Below are 21482 nucleotides of genomic sequence, written 5' to 3' on the forward strand. Positions count from 1 at the left end.
TAAATAAATATATATATATTCCTCGGCTCCACGCAGCCCCGCCCCTCAAGCACGCCCCCGACCTGGGACCGAGGCTGCAGGAAGTGGTGAGCTGGGGCCTGAGAACTAGAGGTGGGTGTGTGTGGGGGGCAGTGGGAGCTTAGAAACGCGGATGATTATTAGAAAAGCAGGATGATTATCCCTGCTGTCCCTACCCTTCAGGCTTCGGCTTTGATACCAGACCTGGAGAAGCGTAGGTTGGGTAGGTTGGACAGGTGACCCACCCACCCACCGAGTTGTGCTCCCCCCAGCGGTTCACAATGTGTCTGCTTGGGGTCGCTTTATGCGCTTGGGTTTCGGATTTCACTTTCCTTTTTCTTTCTCTAGTACACACAAAGTATGTTTTTTCTTCCTCTCCTGCCTCCTCCACCTTCGGGTGCCCAAAACAATTAATGCTACCCTCTTTCAGACCCAGTTTGCCAGAGTGGAGATAAGAAACCAGACAAGCAGAGGGATAAGGAATGGACAAGGCTGGAAGGCTGTCTCTGGACATTAGCCGACAGACACCAGGGCTCGTGAACTACATTCCTTCATTTAGTACCCAGGAGGACCCTGAGTCCATCCTTCAAGTGCCTGGGGGTGGACTGGATGGAGGGCTTGCTGTGGTTTAGTCGCTAAGCCCTGTCGCACTCTTTTCGACCCCATGAACTGTAGCCCCCCAGGCTCCTCTGTTCACCGGATTTTCCAGGCAAGAATACCGGAGTGGGTTGCCATTCCCTTCTCCAGAGGATCTTCCTAACCCAAGGACAAAACCTGCATCTCCTGGTTGGCAGGCAAATTCTTTACCACTGAGCCACCTGGGAAGTCTCACTTTGACATTCTGGTGGGTATAGTTCCAGACAGCTCAAGAGTTGTTTTTTCTTTTTTTTTTTTTTTAACTAAAGAGTGATCTATATGCATGTCTTAATTGCATTTATGTCCAATAGCATTGTCCTGTTAATTGTCCCCATCCACCAGGGCAGAAACCAAATCTTATTCACCTGGGGATCACCAGTCCCACTGTCTCTGCCAGAGGGTAGGGGACTCTCCTGCTCTGGCTTGCTCTGAGTTTCTAGCTAAAAAATGCCCTTCTAGGGAAGGTAGCCCAGATCCTTCATGTTACAAAACAAAATTCAAGTAAATTTTAAAGCTCTTATTGGCTTTATTCAACCATTTGCAAATCTGGCAGTTTTGCATGTAGCAGATGGAAAGGAGCTTGGAGGAGCTGTAGGAAATCAAAGACTTACATAGACAGAATGGAGAGGGAACAAGGAAGTTACACCAGGCAAAAGAAAAGGTTGGTTATTGCTAGGTTGCTTTCCTTTCGGGGATGGCAGGGGGTCTAGAAGGTAGATTACTTAACTATTGCTCTCAAGTGATTCCTGATTGACTAGTTTAAGATTCCATTTCTGGAAGAGCCAGGTGGAGCTTAGCATGCGCTAAGTCGCTTCAGTTGTATCTGACTCTTTGCACACTATGGACAGTAGCCCACCAGGCCCTTTGTCCATGAGATACTCTAGGCAAGAATACTGGAATGGGTTGCTGTGCCCTCCTCCAGGGGATCTTCCCAACCCAGGAATTGAACCTGTGTCTCTTATGTCTACATGCATTGGAAGGTGGGGTTTTGTTTGTTTGTTTTTACCACTAGTGCCATCTGGGATTCCATTTGGGGCCTGGTGTCTTTTTAACACTCGGTACTGTCTTGGGTGTTTCAACGCCTCCGCCACTTCTGAGGCTGTTGATTTCTGGGCCCTTGTAACACTAGGTTGCTGCAGTCTGGTTACTGGTTAGATTCCACACTGAACTACAGATTCCCCACGCACAGGCTTGACACAGAGGAGGCAATATTTGTTGTACATTGGTGAAGGAAGGACATGCTTTTGAATTGCTGGTTCAATTATGGATTTTCCCAGATAACCCAGTCGATTGTCTGATGTCTCTCATCTCTGTCAGCCCAAATCTACCATTACTCATCCCTTCACCCTAATAAATGACCCTTCACCCTAATAAATGACCATTACCCTGTAGCTACCATCCTAATATCTATGCCCATCATCTCTTTCTGTTGACTATTACAATATTCTACCAACTGGTCTCCTTCTCTCCTGCCTCTTCTTCACCAAACCATCAAGTCCAAGAATCTTCCAAAATCCCAGTTCTCATCTTATCTTATAAGATCTCATCTTATCTCATCTCATCTTCCTGTCTTGTAGTAAATTCAAAGGCTCTCATTTGCCTTGCAGATAAATAAAGTTTATATTGGCTAGCTGGCCTTCAGCCAATCTCATTCTGTTCTCAGACTTTTCCCATAATATTCCAAACCTTTTAAAAGAGATTGTGATAGTTAATTTTATGTGTCAGCTTGAGTGAGCCACAGGTGCCCAGATTAAACACTGTTCTGGGTATTTCTTCGAGAATGTTTCCAGGTGGGATTAGCATTTGAATTGATGGACTCAGTAAACTACTCTCTCCACTGGGGTGGTTGTTGTTCAGTCACTCAGTCGTGTCCAACTCTTTGCGATCCCATGGACTGCAGCATGCTAGGCTTCCCTGTCCTTCAACCATTGTGGCTGAGCATCATCCAGTCTGCAAAGGGACTGAGTAAAACAAAAGGTAGAGAAAGGAAGAATTCATTACTCCCCAACCTCCACCTCCCTGAGCTGGGACATTTCATCTCCTTCAGCCCTTAGGCTGGGATTTACATTACCTGCTCCCCTGGTTCTCAGGTCTTTGGACTTGGACTGAATTATACCAGCAGCTTCCCTGGGCCTCCAAGCTTGCAAACGTCAGATCATGAGACTTCTCATTCTGCACTATTACATGAACCAATTCCTCATAATAAAACTTTCCCTATATGTATTTTTTCACATACCATTGACTACAAGGATACACAGTCTTCAATGATCTGAAAACTGCTTTGTCCTCTAGGCTCTCTGTCATCACCCTAGCCTCCTGAAAACATATTCAGTCACATAGACACATGATGCACTCACACACCCACACAGATATCTGCACACACATGAACATACAGACACAAAGACACACATACACATACACACACACCTTTATTCTAACCATACTGAAATCACTTGCTGATTTTCCAACTTAACATGTTGTCCCTTGCATCTGATAAGTCTTTGCAGAGGTTCTTTCCTTTGCTCACTCTGCTCAAGGACACTTGTCTTCCTCTTCTGAATCTGGCAAGCCTCATCCTCTAAGATTCAGCTCCAAGAGTACTACCACAGCAAGGTTTTTCCTGACGCTGCCTCCTGTCTATGCAGCCCTGATTTAGCAAGATGCATCCATCTCTGTTGTTTGGGACTGGTTCTCAGAGCCCTTTCTCTTCTCCTCTGCATGTTTCCCTGGTGAGCTCATCCACTTGTATGCCTTTGACATGACATTGACATTGAAGTTGCTCAGTCGTGTCCGACTCTTTGCGACCCCATGGACTGTAGCCTACAAGGCTCCTCCGTCCATGGAATTTTCCAGGCAAGAGTACTGGAGTGGGTTGCCATTTCCTTCTCCAGGAGATCTTCCTGACCCAGGGATCGAACCCAGGTCTTCCGCATTGTAGGCAGGCGCTTTACCATCTGAGCCACCAGGGAAGTGTTTCCACCTATGTGCAGATACTGCTTGAGTGATGACCACTCAGAATGTAGGCAGCAAGAACCCAAGAAGAGCTCATGCACAGGGAAGAAAAGAGATGGAAACAATAGGCTTCACATTTATTTATTTTTTTCCTATGGCACCAGGTCAACTTGGGTTCCATTAATGCCTATGCCAATTTTCCAATCAGGTACCCTGAATTGACTCATCAATTTATTTTATTCTGTCTTTCCTTGCCTGTGGAATGCACAAATAATCACACCCATCTTTTGGGGCAACTAGGGGTTAAATGAGATTTCTCCATACATAGGATTTAACACAGTGTTTCACATGTGATAATTACCCTATGTACAATGTTATTATCTTCTTCATTTCCCTACTTTTCTGCAATAAACACATTACTTATAGAGTAAAAAAAATGACAAATGTTACATATAAAATCCAAATGAGGCTTCAAGGCTGGGCTGAAATGTCACCTTGTCTAGGAGGCTTAGCCATATCTTAGTGAACCTACTGCTGCCTGTTACACTGTAGATACTCATATGCCTCCTCTCACCTTCCAGAAGACACACTCCTTGAAAGCTGGGATCTTGCCCCCAACATGGTTCAGTACTAATGAGCATGTTCCTTGTGATTAGGCATAAACCAAAGCATATGTCTATTTAGTTTACTGGAATAGATCATTAATGATAATGTTAAGTACTGAGGGCACACCACCCTAAGCACTGAGAAAAATAAACACAGCAACCAAATGTTCAGTATTAGTCCCATACTATCAGAAAAGTCAGCATCTGCAAAAAAAAGTCTAAAGAAAGTTCAAATCTTCCCAAATTCCATCTCACAGAAATCAACACTAATGACTTGTGTTTCCTTCATATCTATTTTTTCCTCATCTTTTGCTTTTAACAGATGTATTTTGACAGAGTTGGAATTGTTCTGTAATTTTGCATTTTGATTTTTCCTTAAGAAATTTCCACCAGCTTGATATTATAATCATTTCCCCATGCTAGTAAATATTCATCCAAAATATTCTTTTTTGTGTAACTACAAAATATTCCGACATATGTTTATACCTTAACTGGTGGGTTGATTCCCCCATTTGGTTGTTTTTCTGTTTTCTAACTGGGATAAGTAATGCGGGGATGAACCTCTTTGTACATAAATAACTCTTCATCAAAGCTAGAAGTGTTATTGATATCTATGTTATCCTTGGAGAAATGCAGATCAACAATGAACATACATTAAAGATTTTTTAGGGACTTCCCTGGTGGTCCAGTGGCTAAGATTCCATGCTCCCAATACAGGGGGTGCATGTTGATTCCCTGGTTCAGGGATCTAGATTCCTCTTAAGGATTGACATGTTGCAACTAAAAAAGATCCCACATGCTGTAACTAAGACCCGCCCAGCACAGCCAAATAAATCAATATCTTAAAAAAAACAAACAAACAAACAGAAATTAAATTACTGGGGTTATTTTGCCTATCAGATTAGCAAAGATTTATAAAGTCAGTCGTGATGAATGGGTGTCGTGATGGGACCTAAACTGGGGCGATATTTTGGGAGGGCAGTCTGTCGATATGTATCAAAATGTCAATGTGTACTCCCTGTGGTTTCTCAGAAATCATATCTTCTGATATTATCTAAGGTGATTCTCGTGAATTTTTCAAAAATATACAGGATGTTCTTTGTAATGCTGTTTTAACAGAGGACTTGGGGAAACAACCTAAATGTCTTTCAATAGGGCCTGATGAAATAATTATATTAATTCAGATAGGGAAATATTTAGAGGTCTTGAAGAATAATGATGATCTTTCTTTCCATAGCATATTGGGGAGTGAAGAAATTTTTGAAAATAGGTCTTAGAATTGCATATTTAATATGATCCCATTTATGTAAAATGTTTTATATAGAGCTAAATATGTATATAAATATGTAAACTTGCCTGAAGGGTTGGAAATAATAGCTATAACTAGTTTATTGGATTTTTGAAGATTTTTTAAAAGGAGTTTTATTGATTCTAGTTCCATTCCTGGTGTTTCCTTCTTCTTTTGTTTTTTGATTTTTAAAAAAGTTTCTGTTTATACTTCTGAAGTGTTTACAATAAACAGGTATCATTTTACCAAAGCCAGAAAGCTGTTTTCCAAAGAAAATTAAATAATTTTCTGCCCGTTATTCTGAAGCCTAGCTGTCAATCAAAGTATTAATATAATCTTTCATTCTTCAGCATTCTGGAAACCAAGCAGCAAGCATAGCAACCAACCCAACAACCATAATGTGAACCAGCCTCGTTCAGCTGGGGTCACACGTGTTGAGAGCTTTATCACATGCTTTCTATGCATCTACTGGGTAGGAACAAACAAGGCCATTTGGTTTGGAAGCCTGGCTTCATTGCTTTCTACCCATGTAATCTTGAACAAGTTGTTTAGCCTCTCTGTGCCTCACCAGGCCTCTATTCTTTGTCTTTAATTGGGGATAATAACAATACCTCGATAGGTTGACTGTGAGGACTAAATGAGGTCATTAGAACACTGTCTGGCCCGCACTGTAAATGCTCAACTAGTGTTGGTTACTTCTATTATGGGTCAGGCACAGTGCTTGTCACTGGGGGCAATAGGGACTCAGCTTTCCTTCTGAGTACTACCCTTGTTGAGCTTCTAGTGGAAACAGAGACATTAATAAGAGCTGCAAGTGCAGCGAGTTTCCAGATAGGGAAGTTCAAGAATTACACACATGAATTAACAGACTGTGTATGTTTCACTGCACTATTTCTGAGCGAGCCCCTGGCAAACATCAGCTATTTCTTGGGTACATAGTGAATGTGTGTAAAGCTCAGCAATGATCCCTTTGCTGTGTGTGTCTTTGTGAGTGGAAGACTCTGTCATTAGGTAGAAGACTATTGATGAGTCCACCCCAACTTCAATCTGCTCCACATCAGTGTGAAGTGAAAGTCGCTCAGTCGTGTCTGACTCTTTGCGACTCCATGGACTATACAGTCCATGGCATTCTCCAGACCAGAATACTGGAGTGGGTAGCCTTTCCCTTCTCCAGAGGACCTTCTCAACCCAGGGATCAAACCCAGGTCTCCCGCATTGCAGGTGGATTCCTTGCAGCTGAGCCACAAGAGAAGCTCCACATCAGAAATGGACATATATGCCTACTTCTTCTGAACTTTCTCCTGAAAGAAAGAATCACAGTCAACATAATGGCTTGCTCATTTGTCGAGTGGGAATAGGTCACACAATGCAAAGAACTTTAAAGAAGTAACTTTTCAGCAAGAGCTGTAGATGCACCTGTTAATATGAGGCAGCTCTGAGAGCAGATCCCAGGGCAATCATGGCCCTCTCAGCATTGATTCTTCATGTCTTAGGGTCATGCAGCCTTTGACAAATGGGTAGAGCTGCATGCATGTGGATAAACATTATTCATATTCAATTGATATACTATATCTGGGGTTCACTGATCTAAAGATTCCACCTGTAGTTGTCAGAATTGTACATTAATATGATAATCATTACAAACCCTAACACTTTCTGAGAATGTACTTTGTGCCAGACAACTGTTTTAAGCATTTTACATGCACCTACCCTGTCAGCATCCCCACTTTATTGATGAGAAAACTGAGGTGCAAAGAAGCTGAGCAATTTACCCAAAGTTGAAGGGCTGTAAAATGTGGACACAGAATTTTAACCCAGACATTTCAACTCCAAAGTCCACTTTCTGAATCAGTGCCACAGGACTGTGTGTGCCAGGGGAGACCTGAAGAAGGGGACCCTAGCCCAAGGTGGGTGGTCAGAGATGGCTTTCTGGAAGAAGAGACTTGGATGGTCAGACTTCGAGGATGAGTAGGAACTTACCAAATAGGGGAAATATCCCCCCAAAGCAGAAACACCACATACAAGGGTACGGGATCAAAAGAAAACTGAGTTGTTTGGAGGAACTGGCAGAAGGTCATCGCTGCCTAGCTGAGAAGTAGAGGAAGGAATTTGTAAGATGAGGTGGAGGAGGGAGGCACCCACCAGCATAAAGGCCCAGAGGGCATTTTGAGGAGTTTGGACTTAATTCTGAAACATTTTTTTTTAACTCCTAATTTTATTTTATTTTTAAACTTTACATAATTGTATTAGTTTTGCCAAATATCAAAATGAATCCACCACAGGTATACATGTGTTCCCCATCCTGAACCCTCCTCCCTCCTCCCTCCCTATACCATCCCTCTGGGTCGTCCCAGTGCACTAGCCCCAAGCATCCAGTATCGTGCATCGAACCTGGACTGGCAACTCGTTTCTTACATGATATTTTACATGTTTCAATGCCATTCTCCCAAATCTTCCCACCCTCTCCCTCTCCCACAGAGTCCATAAGACTGTTCTATACATCAGTGTCTCTTTTGCTATCTCATACACAGGGTTATTGTTACCATCTTTCTAAATTCCATATATATGCGTTAGTATACTGTATTTATGTTTTTCCTTCTGACTTACTTCACTCTATATAATAGGCTCCAGTTTCATCCACCTCAGTAGAACTGATTCAAATGTATTCTTTTTAATGGCTGAGTAATACTCCATTGTGTATATGTACCACAGCTTTCTTATCCATTCATCTGCTGATGGACATCTAGGTTGCTTCCATGTCCTGGCTATTATAAACAGTGCTGCGATGAGCATTGGGGTACACGTGTCTCTTTCCCTTCTGGTTTCCTCAGTGTGTATGCCCAGCAGTGGGATTGCTGGATCATAAGGCAGTTCTATTTCCAGTTTTTTAAGGAATCTCCACACTGTTCTCCATAGTGGCTGTACTAGTTTGCATTCCCACCAACAGTGTAAGAGGGTTCCCTTTTCTCCACACCCTCTCCAGCATTTATTATTTGTAGACTTTTGGATCGCAGCCATTCTGACTGGTGTGAAATGGTACCTCATAGTGGTTTTGATTTGCATTTCTCTGATAATGAGTGATGTTGAGCATCTTTTCATGTGTTTGTTAGCCATCTGTATGTCTTCTTTGGAGAAATGTCTATTTAGTTCTTTGGCCCATTTTTTGATTGGGTCGTTTATTTTTCTGGAGTTGAGCTGTAGGAGTGGCTTGTATATTTTTGAGATTAGTTGTTTGTCAGTTGTTTCATTTGCTATTATTTTCTCCCATTCTGAAGGCTGTCTTTTCACCTTGCTAATAGTTTCCTTTGAGCAGAAGCTTTTAAGGTTAATTAGGTCCCATTTGTTTATTTTTGCTTTTATTTCCAATATTCTGGGAGGTGGGTCATAGAGGATCCTGCTGTGATATATGTCGGAGAGTGTTTTGCCTATGTTCTCCTCTAGGAGTTTTATAGTTTCTGGTCTTACGTTTAGATCTTTAATCCATTTTGAGTTTATTTTTGTGTATGGTGTTAGAAAGTGGTCTAGTTTCATTCTTTTACAAGTGGTTGACCAGATTTCCCAGCACCACTTGTTAAAGAGATTGTCTTTAATCCATTGTATATTCTTGCCTCCTTTGTCAAAGATAAGGTGTCCATATGTGCATGGATTTATCTCTGGGCTTTCTATTTTATTCATTGATCAATATTTCTGTCTTTGTGCCAGTACCATACTGTCTTGATAACTGTGGCTTTGTAGTAGAGCCTGAAGTCAGGTAGGTTGATTCCTCCAGTTCCATTCTTCTTTCTCAAGATCACTTTGGCTATTCGAGGTTTTTTGTATTTCCATACAAATTGTGAAATTATTTGTTCTAGCTCTGTAAAGAATACTGTTGGTAGCTTGATAGGGATTGCATTGAATCTATAAATTGCTTTGGGTAGTATACTCATTTTCACTATATTGATTCTTCCAATCCATGAACATGGTATATTTCTCCATCTATTAGTGTCCTCTTTGATTTCTTTCACCAGTGTTTTATAGTTTTCTATATATAGGTCTTTAGTTTCTTTAGGTAGATATATTCCTAAGTATTTTATTCTTTCCGTTGCAATGGTGAATGGAATTGTTTCCTTAATTTCTCTTTCTGTTTTCTCATTATTAGTGTATAGGAATGCAAGGGATTTCTGTGTGTTGATTTTATATCCTGCAACTTTACTATAGTCATTGATTATTTCTAGTAATTTTCTGGTGGAATCTTTAGGATTTTCTATGTAGAGGATCATGTCATCTGCAAATAGTGAGAGTTTTACTTCTTCTTTTCCAATTTGGATTCCTTTTATTTCTTTTTCTGCTCTGATTGCTGTGGCCAAAACTTCCAAAACTATGTTGAATAGTAATGGTGAAAGTGGGCACCCTTGTCTTGTTCCTGACTTTAGAGGAAATGCTTTCAATTTTTCCCCATTGAGGATAATGTTTGCTGTGGGTTTGTCATATATAGCTTTTATTATGTTGAGGTATGTTCCTTCTATTCCTGCTTTCTGGAGAGTTTTTATCATAAATGGATGTTGAATTTTGTCAAAGGCTTTCTCTGCATCTATTGAGATAATCATATGGTTTTTATTTTTCAATTTGTTAATGTGGTGTATTACATTGATTGATTTGCGGATATTGAAGAATCCTTGCATCCCTGGGATAAAGCCCACTTGGTCATGGTGTATGATCTTTTAAATGTGTTGTTGGATTCTGATTGCTAGAATTTTGTTAAGGATTTTTGCATCTATGTTCATCAGTGATATTGGCCTGTAGTTTTCTTTTTTTGTGGGATCTTTGTTAGGTTTTGGTATTAGGGTGATGGTGGCCTCATAGAATGAGTTTGGAAGTTTACCTTCCTCTGCAATTTTCTGGAAGAGTTTGAGCAGGATAGGTGTTAGCTCTTCTCTAAATTTTTGGTAGAATTCAGCTGTGAAGCCGTCTGGACCGGGGCTTTTGTTTGTTGGAAGATTTTTGATTACAGTTTCAATTTCCGTGCTTGTGATGGGTCTGTTAAGATTTTCTATTTCTTCCTGGTCCAGTTTTGGAAAGTTGTACTTTTCTAAGAATTTGTCCATTTCTTCCACGTTGTCCATTTTATTGGCATATAATTGTTGATAGTAGTCTCTTATGATCCTTTGTATTTCTGTGTTGTCTGTTGTGATCTCTCCATTTTCGTTTCTAATTTTGTTGATTTGATTTTTCTCCCTTTGTTTCTCGATGAGTCTGGCTAATGGTTTGTCAATTTTATTTATCCTTTCAAAGAACCAGCTTTTGGTTTTGTTGATTTTTGCTATGGTCTCTTTTGTTTCTTTTGCATTTATTTCTGCTCTAATTTTTAAGATTTCTTTCCTTCTACTAACCCTGGGGTTCTTCATTTCTTCCTTTTCCAGTTGCTTTAGGTGTAGAGTTAGGTTATTTATTTGACTTTTTTCTTGTTTCTTGAGGTGTGCCTGTATTGCTATGAACTTTCCCCTTAGGACTGCTTTTACCGTGTCCCACAGGTTTTGGGTTGTTGTGTTTTCATATTCATTCGTTTCTATGCAAATTTTGATTTCTTTTTTGATTTCTTCTGTGATTTGTTGGTTATTCAGCAGCGTGTTGTTCAGCCTCCATATGTTGGAATTTTTAATAGTTTTTCTCCTGTAATTGAGATCTAATCTTACTGCATTGTGGTCAGAAAAAATGCTTGGAATGATTTCTATTTTTTTGAATTTACCAAGGCTAGGTTTATGGCCCAGGATGTGATCTATCCTGGAGAAGGTTCCATGTGCGCTTGAGAAAAAGGTGAAATTCATTGTTTTGGGAATCGGTGGGTAGCGCATTTAACAGTTAAATACATTTAAATAATGTATAGGTGACTGCATGACTGCAGTATTGGTAACTAGATAGACAACCAATTGAACTAGAAACCAGCTAACAAGTAACTGTCTAAATATTTAAAATACAGCTCTTGTTTAGATCATCCTTTGTTTTGATCACCTTCGGGGGGTGGGGTGGGGGAAGCCTGCTGGTCACACTGGAAATATATTAAGGCCAAATCTTCTGATACCCATTTCCAGAGGTTTCTTTCAGCTGAATTAAGCCTCCAATTCCAGGGCAAGCCCAAGTTTGTGGCCTCCAGCATTAATGTTCTTCCCGTCTACCAGGGCAGACAGTGTAAGCTTCACACCAGGCCTCAGAGTCTGAGTATCGCCCACTCCAATTAAACTAGAGTTGTTGACTTTTGCAGAAATGGAAGCAGTGGGATCCAGTTGATATTTAGCTGCAATTCCAAAGCGAGTGCAGTTGGTTCCTGATGTCCAAGCAAGGTTTACTGAAGTGTCAAGATCTTCACATACTTTCTGATAAATTGATCCTCCAAATTCTGTACCATCATTGACATTAGTGTGTAGCTGGAAGTCCCCAGTCCTGTAGCCCACTGCAAAGTTATTCCTTGTCAGCTTTGATTTGGCACTGTCAAAGGTCATCTGGTACCCAGCAAGCCAGCCCTCATAACCGAAGACAGCCGAACCATGGATTGCAGGTCCAGCAAAATCAAAGTCAACATCACAACCAAGGTTTATACATTCCCTCTTGTAAGAAGACTTGATTTTACCACTTTTCTTTCCTGTGTTTGGTGAAAAGGTGGTATCAAATGTCAGTTTCAAACCTTGGCAAATCTGGTCTTTAATAGCGATTTCTGTTCCCAGAGTGTTATCAGTGTTCCACTTTTCTGTGAAAGTCAGACCATACTCACACCATTTATATTTGGTCTCCAAGGTCCCAGTAACTTTACCAGTGTCTGTATTAGATGAACCAGATGTTGAGAATTCCACGCCACTGCACGACTTTGTTTTCACATCCAGTTTCACCAACCCAAAACCAAATCCTTTGTTGAATATATCTCTGGCAGCTTTGCCAAGGTCAGCATATGATGGAGGAATACACACTGGCCGCGTGCAGTTCTGTCCATAGGTCGCCATGGTGAGGCCGTGGGGAGAGGTGATCTGCTGGTCTCCGGGGGCGAAGGGAAGGCGCCGCTGCCACTCCACTAGCAGCTGAGGCCGTTCAGCTCGCTCGGCGTCGGGCTCAATTCTGAAACATTTTAAGACCATAGTTGTCCAATATGCCTTGCCTCCCTGAAATAAAAAAATTAGTAGGCCTATAAGATTAACTATGAAAAGGAAAGAAGGGCCACAATCATGCAGAAACAACTTGCCCTATCCCCATCAGAACCCAGAGATTTTATAAAGAGCTGTAAATGGCATTCCCAAGCCAAAAGTCTTCCCTTTTCCCAGCTCCATAAACCTCTCTCTGTTCTTCCTTAGGAGCCGGGTGACATTGTTGGGTGAGTGGGGTAAAGTTTGCATATTATAGTTAGTCTTTCCTGTGAACAAAGCCCAGTTGCAGCCCTATCTGTGATTGTTCTTGACTTCTAGCTGCAAAACTGGGAAATAATGCTTATGTCAAATTTTCAGGTATGTAATGTGTTTGGCTTATCTAGTTTAGAGCAACTGGTTACTCATCACTGAGAAGAGGAAAAGAAAATACACAAACAATCTTGTATCAGTCAGGTTATGCTAGATAATGCTTCAGTAACAAACAATTCCCAAATTTCAACAGCCTAAAACAGCAATGCTTTCTTTCTTGTTTAGGTCCAATGTGCAACATGGGTTGATAGGTTAACTACACTACTTGTAGTGTTCACTTAGGGGCCCAGGCTCTTGGAAGCACCATCACTGCACATGCTTTCAAAATTTATGAGGCAGGAAAAGCAGTGAGAACAAAAGAACAACACTCTGACTTTTAAAGTTTTCACCTGGAAGTTATACACTCATATTTCACTGGCTAATGCCATTCATACAACTGTATCTAACTTAAAAGAACTTCAAAGCATAATCTCACATGTACTCAGAAAGGGAACTGGAATATTTGTAAACAATCATAAGGGCTACCATGAATGTAGCTTCTGCTCCTCTGGGAGTGTTATTCCATAGGAGGACAATTTATTTGATTGATAGACTCTGGAGGAGCTGTTCTCTCCAAGTTCATTATTTGCAAGCAGTCTGGTCAGTTAAAAGCTGAGGATGTTGGTGACAAGCACTGAGAGAGCAGCAGAGAACAGAAAACAGTTGCTTGAGTTTCTGGACCCTCTGATGTGTGGCTTAAATGAGATACAGATGAAAACTTCTCCAGAACACTTTCTACCACCCAACCCCCTGGACTTTCAAGGCTTAGCCAAAACTTGACTTCCTTGGAGAAGACTTAGGGGACCACCAGTACCCCTAGGCTAGGTCAAGTTCCCCTATTATCAGCTCTCATACCACATATACATCTCTGTCAGAGCATGTACCCTAATTTTAACTTGCTTAATGTCTTTCATCCCAATTAGACGATATGATCCAAGAGTGTGTGGACCTATTTGTCTTGCTGGCTCTGTAAACCATATCACCCAGCACATAGTGTACCCAAGAAATGCTTGTTGGATTGGTTGGATAGATGTCTTAGCACAGAATCTGCCCCTCAAATGATACTACCATTATTGTTATTTTCCACCTGTAAGTCTCCATCTCCTCACCAGATTATCTGATAGGGTATCACCAGGCAGTGACTCTGAAAAAAATGAAGTGAAAAAAAATGAGCCAGCCCCTTCTCCTCAGTGGCTTGTTGGTGCATTAATTGTTGCTGTTCAGTTCTTAAGTCTTGTCCAACTCTTTGCAACCCCATGGACTGCAGCATGCTAGGCTCCCCTGTCCTTCACCATCTCCTGGAGTTTGCTCAAACTCATGACCATTGAGTTGGTGATGCCATCCGGCCATCTCACCTTCTATCACCCCATTCTCTTCCTGCCCTCAATCTTTCACAGCATCAGGGTCTTTTCTAGCATCATCAAAGTCCTCTACTAAAATGTAAACTCCCCAAGGAAAGGATCACTGCTATATCCCCAGCACTTGCTAGGCACTCAATACATGCTTGTTGATTGAATGAATGAATGGGTGGAAATTATACTATAATTCAAGCTAAGCATGTAGAATAAGGAATTAAAATTCATTCCCCTTTCTTCTGTGTCTTCTCTTTTCAGATCCCACATCAGTGAGCCAATGAGGATTACTAGTGGGATCCAAGGCCCGTAATCAATCAAGTATTTTCTGAGTAATTCTATCTTCCTCCTTGTGGAATTCTAAAAATGGACAGATACAGTGCCTGTCCATTAGGAAATTCTGCTTTAAGTGGGGAGTCTAGCCAGGAAACAAAAATACTGTAGGAGTTTCAATCTGAAGGAATCTAATGCAAGTTCCAGAGGGGATGGGAGAGCTAAGGCACTGAATGGAACAGAAAGGAGACAAGGGAGGAAGTAGCAGTAGCAAGAAGCCTGTGCTATGTCCAGGATGGAGGGACAGAGAGAAGATGATGATATCAGAGACCTGAAGCCAAGCCATGTGGCAAGATCTAGAGCCACAATGGAGGCCGAGCAGGAGAGGTAGCTCCATGTTGGGAGGGGCAGCCCAGCAGGATCTGGGCTCATGAATGAGACATAGCTGCTGCCAGGAACACCACCCATAGCAGGCAGAGAGGGGCAGAAAAACCCTGGACTTGCCCCTCCTCCTGCCTCCATCTTCTGCCAGTGCATCCCATTGGCCAAACCCATCAAGAAGCTGGACGGTAAGGGAATTTGGGGAAGGTAGTTCTTACAATACAAAATAGGTGGGTATAAGCACAAACAAGCCAAGGACCAGCTCAGGAAGATAAGGTGATATTTCAAGATGCGTATTTACTATGGTATGTCCCTAAGTAATACTGCAGACTTTTAGAGGAGAAAGCTTTGATTCTGTCCCTTCTTCCTTCCCACTATTCTTACTCTGGTAAAATTGTTCATCACCTCCTGTTGAAACTGCTCCCAAAAGTCCCTCACTTTGTCTGCCCAGTGACAGTCTCATTTTCTCATGCAGAAAACTCTGTTGCCTGGGTCATTTTTCAGAAGCAGCTCCCATCAGCATCAGAAAGAAGGAGCGCTGCTCTCTGTCCAGTCTTATTAGCTGCCATCTTCCTTGATTACCTCCCCCCTCACTCCCAGAGAACGAGTTATGGTTTCTTAAATACACTGTCTTTACTCACGCTCTTCCCTCTGTAGTGAATGCTCCACCAGCCCCTACTGTACTCCTATGGATCCTTCAAAGCCCATCTCAAATGGCACCACCTTAGTAAGAACATTCTTCCTATCTTCCTGCCCTATAAAACAAGCCTCTTTCTTTGCTTTTGCTTCTTTAAAGCGTTGACTATGTAACTCCATTACAGCCCTTATCAATAATTATTAGCTAATCTCAACATCACTCTCAGCAGCTATAGCAGCCTCTTCTCTCTCTGCAACAGTAGTTGAGAGTGTAGACTTGAGTGAAATAAGCTAGACAAAGACATATACTGCAGGGTATGTGAAATCTGAAAAATACTCTAGTGAATAAAACAAAAAAGAAGTAGACTCACAGATATAGAGAACAAGCTAGCGATTACCAATGGGCAGAGGGAACAGGGGAGGGCAAAGATAGGGGTAGGGAAAATAAAAGGGTTATTATGGAGTTATATGAAATCATGTGCATGGATCTTTTGAAAATGGTAAAGCACTAAAGAATTTAAAGAATCTTTCATTCAATAAAAAAGAAGTGTGGACTTGCGGTCATAAAGACCCATGTTTGAGTATAAGTGGCTGGCTTTTAGTAAGTTTTTCATCTGTGTGTGTGTGTGTGTGTGTGTGTGTGGCGTGCTCAGTGGCTTCAGTCGTGTCCGACTCTTTGTGACCCTATGGACTATAGCCTGCCAGGCCCCTCTGTCCATGGCATTCTATAGGCAAGGATATTGGAGTGGGTAGCCATTCCCTCCTCCAGGGGATCTTCCTGACTCAGGGGTGGAACCCAAGTCTCCTGCTTTACAGGAAGATTCTTTACCCATTAAGCCACATTGGAAGCCCCTTTTCATCTCTGAATTTCTATTTTTTTTTGTGTAAGCAAAATCATAATGCCTCAGAATTTCATAGGGTTTTAGCAACATAAGGCAATGCACATTTAACACAGCCTGACATGTGAGGAGGCTCCAGTCAGTCAGTTCAGTTCAGTTCAGTCATGTCCGACTCTTTGTGACCTCATGAACTTCAGCACGCCAAGCCTTCCTGTCCATCACCAACTCCCAGAGTTTACCCAAACTCATAAATACCAACTAATAATCTTTTAACAAAAAAAAATTGAGATCATATTGTATATACTGATTTGTAAACTACTTTTTTCCTTAAAATAAATCATTTTCCTATCCTTATATATTTTTTTACATTTTCCCAGCTTTTCATTTTGAAAAATTTCATACAGACAGAAAGGTTAATAGATAAAAATAACCATTCTATTTACCCTTCACCCAGATTCACCATTGCTTTCTCTCTCTGTGAGATATTTATAAATATATATGATGTGTGTGTGTGGTGTTATGTTCTTTTTTCTGGAACCATTTGAAAGTAAGTTGTAAACATCAGTTCACTTTGGCATGTATTCTACATTTTCCTACAAAGCACTGTAGGAACTTTATCACACTCAAGAAACAGCACTGACACAATAACATTATCTAAGTCATATTTCAATTGTTCCCAAATGCCCTTTTAGTGGTTCTTTATGTCATTTGATGACTACATAGAATTCTACTAAATGGATGTCTAATAATGTGTTCAATGAATGTACTGTTGGACGTTTAGGTTCTTTTCAGTATTGCACAATTATACAGAGCTCTGAAAAAAAGTCTTTATAGTTGTTTTATTTATATATTTGACTTCTTATTTCCTTGGGGAAAATTCCTACTATGGACTTTGGCCCAAGGCAATGTAGCATTCTAATTCCTTAATGCATGAGGCTAAATTGCCCTCTAAGAAGACTGTGCCAAATTTATACCCCTAGCAGTGTACAAGAGTGCCTGTCTCCAGTCCTTTGACACCACTGGCTATTATCATTTTTATTATTTATCAATTTAATAAGAGAAGTAACAGCAACTAGCATTTATGTACCACTCCTGATGTGCCAGGCACTATTCCAACTGTATGATATGAACTTGCCTCCCACTTACAATAACCCTATTACCTTCATTTTATAGATGAGAAAAGTGAGGCAGCAACCCAGCCAGCCTGAATCCAGAGACTGTGCCATTACTGACTTTATGCTATTACCTTTCAATATAGATCTAACATTTACTTAATCACCCTAGAAGTTGATTTTCTTCACTTATTTTTCTTTTATACTTTTGCTCACAAGAATTCCCTGTTTATATCATTTCCTTTTTTTGGAGGGGGGAATGGGGCATCCTAAGATGTTTGTCTTTTTCCTAATGACTTTTAGGAACTACTTATAGAGTAAAAATACTAAATTTTTCTCTGTCATATACACTGCAGGTAGTTTTCCATGGCTTGCTCTTTTGCCCCTTTGTAGTTATTTATTTATTAGTTTAACATAAAGTTTTAATTTTCTCATAGTTAAGACTGTCAGTTCTTTTAATATTGGTAACTCTCCCATCCTCTCAAGAGGATAAGTATTATCCTATCTTATACCTTCACATTTCAATTTTACATCTTCAATCCATCCCATTTCTCCATGTCTTCGCCAACACCGGCACCACCTTATTTATAAACCATACCCCAAATGCCTACCAGAGATAGAAATGGGACATGGTTTGCTGAGAGGTTGGTCACTGGACATCTCCTACTTCATTAAATGTCTCATGCAATCCCAAGGAGCAATGCACCAAAGATAAAATGGGGTTGCCATTTCAATGTTTCATAAATGAGGTACCTTACTCCCGCCCCCCACCGCCCAGCCTGCGTTTCACCTAAAATATGAAACACTTGACACGTTAGGCAATTAAGACAAAAGTCCTGCTACCACAGGCTTTTCTGAGGCAGGCTATTGTGTGCAGAGCGGTGGCAGTTGAGGGGAAAGCATGCCAAGAATTCATTTCAATTTGAAAGACCTTTTCAGGGCTTTATTTGTTCCAAGAGTTCTTTAAACATTTTAAATACAGTCCGATGAAGTGTTTCAGGCACTGTTTCAATACCGATTATGTCTCCTCTCCTCTTGAGGACAATGCTTTGCTTCAATACGCATTACGGTTTTCAGCAAAGCTTTGATTTTAACATTAGCCAGTCCCATTCTTTCTCGCCTTTGCTCTTTGTCCAAATATTGTGGCTGAAACCATTACTCACAAAATGAAACAATTAGTGAATTTCCAAATACACTTCAGGAGAAATACAGCAGCCCCATTGCCCGAGTACCAGTTTGGTGCTTGCAGTGCCTTACAACACAGTGGATAATCAGTCAATGTTTGCTAAGGAAATTAGCGAAAGTGCACATGGGGTCCAGGAAAAGAGTAGCTATTAAGTCTATAATGAACAAAGGGCGGCATACTCCGAAAATTTTGCAGGGGAGCTTAAGCCTTTAAAATTGCAACTTTAATTCATTTACTCATTTAGCTACTAAGAGAATTTTCCAATGTGTGTTCCATAAAACATTAGCTCTATGAAATGCAGAGCAAAAAAAAAAAAAGGAGTTTAAAAGTTAGAGACCCATACTCCACTCTTAGAGATTGGTGGTGCACATTTGCATATTAAAGGCTCTATCTATCCCCTCAGAATAGAAACACATCTAAATTAATTTAAACTCCATAAGGGCAGAAGTCAGGTCTGTTGTGCCCATTTATGTGTTCCAAGAGTGTCACATACTCCTCTAAGATATTTATTGAACTCTTGGTCTCCTACTGATAAAGAATTACCCCCCAAACTTGGTGGTTTAAAACAAGAGTTATCATCTCACAGTTGTGGGTCAGGAACCCAGGCACAGTTGGAATGGGTCCTCAGCTCAGGGTCTTCCAGGCTGCAATCAAGGCATTGAGTGGGCTGCAGTCACCTCAAGTCTCATTTGGGGAGGACCCAATTTCAAGATTAGTTGTAGCTGTCGGAAGCCTGCAGGTCCTCACTTGCTGTTGGCTGGAGGCTTCAGTTCTTTGCTCACAACATGACAGCTGGCTTCTCTCTGAGCAAAAGATCAAGGGAAGATACCAGGATGGAAGCCACAGTCTTTTTATAACCTAACATTGGAATTAACATCTATCACTTCATCCATCACTTCTGTTTGTTAGATGTGAGTACATAAATCCTACCTACACCCCAAGAGGAAAGGCTTACACAAGGGTGTGACTGTTGGGAGATGTGGTCATTGACCAGCTTAGAGGCTGCCTACCACAAAGAATGACTGAAAGTAGCCAGCATTTTCCATACTTACTCAACCTCCTAACCTTTTTCAAGTAATAGTTTTTAACTTAGGAGGACACTTCAGAAAACATGCAAATCTAACTGAGTGCTTGGTCCTAAGGCATAAGATTATTCTTTTAAAATATATGTGTGTGTGTGTTGACTGTCAACACTACCTCCTTGAATAACTCAGAATTTAGCTAAATCTGAAGTGTCCTCTGAGAATGCATCATCCTAGAAGAAGCAGACTTTGTTGATCAGCAATACAGATTCCAACCAACAAAGATGGGTTAGGATTCTGCCGTGTTGTAACTTTCTGACTGACTATCCTGTGTCCTCCCTCATGCACCTTCTTAATGGAGCACTACACATGAACTACCCTCGGCCAGTGGGATGTTACCCTCAGGATTTTGAATTTTAAATGAGTCACATTAAATGCAGAACTAGTGGGCAAGCATTCATGGAAAAACTTGTACTGGAACTGGCAGAGTCATCAAAGCTGATCACAAATATAAAAATTCTCATTTTGGGTGCTTAGTAGAATTGCACTTTCCCATCCTGTAAAAGATTAGGCTTTTGTCAGTTAGACGTGAGAGAAAGTAGTCTATATTATACTTAAAATAGAAGCTGTAAGAGCTATTAGATTGGCTAGCCTTTCCCTTTTCCAGATTCTGGGATCATGGAAGCATGAGGCCTCTACTGGCTTGGGCCCACCACTGCAGACATATAATGGGAGTGAAAAATGAACCACTGTCACCTAGGCCACTGAGACGTTGGGGCTGTTTATTACTGTAGCATAAACTCACTGATATAGTAGTCCTAGCAGCAAATGTCAGCATTCAGTGTCCAGCAGTGGTAGATTGAGTGTCCAGCAGAGGTGCTGCCAGTGGTGGTAGTGTAATCAGCCATGATTTTGGTTGTATCTTTTCTACCTAACCTCACTTCCTTCCTGTCTTTATTATGAAGCTGGTTCTGTAAGTTATATCCTTCTAATAAGTCCCTTTCCTGCATAAATCACTCAGGGCAGTTTTCCACTGCTTGCAGCCCCAAACCCTGCCTAGTAAATTCTGTTTTATCCAATAGGAATCTATTAAGCCCAGAGTGCCCATCACTGTCCTAACTTCAGGCAAGCTTATGGTTGGAACTCAATAATGAATAAGACACACCTTATCTCAAGTAAGGCTTCCCTGGTGGCTCAGATGGTAAAGCATCTGCCTGCAATGGTGGGAGACCTGGGTTCAATCCCTGAGTTGGGAGGATCCCCTGGAGAAGGACATGGCAACCCCACTACAATATTCTTGCTTGGAAAATTCCATGGACGGAGGAGCCTGGTGGGCTGTAGTCCATGGGGTCGCAAAGAGTTGGACACAACTGAGCTATTTCACTTTCTTTATCTCAAGCAATCTACAATCTCATTAAACAAATAATAAGCAACAAGTTGAGAACTAAAGGAAACTAGTTAAGAAATCTGAAATAAGCCATGTGAACCTGAAGTTAAATGGGTGGGTACTTTACCTAGAAATGTTCAGAAGAAACATACAGATGAAAAGAGGATGTGTGTATTTTAATCTCTTTATACTATGCTTTACTTGGCAAAATTCATCTTTCAATTAGAGTAACATTTTCTTGATGCAGGAAATATTATTACAACCATGCATGGCACACAGGAAGCAGTGAGTATTTATCTGTTGAATGATTCACTGAATGAATGTGATCACGGGAACCT

The 21482-nt window shown here is 41.0% G+C and overlaps 1 long non-coding RNA gene and 1 pseudogene across 2 annotated transcripts; one reads left to right on the plus strand and one right to left on the minus strand.

Moving 5' to 3' along the window:
• Positions 1-16185, plus strand: LOC113892695. The gene is made up of 3 exons (XR_003511107.1): positions 1-86; positions 449-862; positions 14570-16185. It is a non-coding gene; the product is annotated as an uncharacterized LOC113892695 (long non-coding RNA).
• Positions 11314-12617, minus strand: LOC113892694 (annotated as a pseudogene). The gene has a single exon (XR_003511106.1). The product of XR_003511106.1 is annotated as a voltage-dependent anion-selective channel protein 2 pseudogene (transcript).
• Positions 16186-21482: the final 5297 nt, after the last annotated feature.

The sequence above is a fragment of the Bos indicus x Bos taurus genome, chromosome 5 (genome assembly GCF_003369695.1).
Source record: "Bos indicus x Bos taurus breed Angus x Brahman F1 hybrid chromosome 5, Bos_hybrid_MaternalHap_v2.0, whole genome shotgun sequence".
NCBI lineage: Eukaryota > Metazoa > Chordata > Mammalia > Artiodactyla > Bovidae > Bos > Bos indicus x Bos taurus.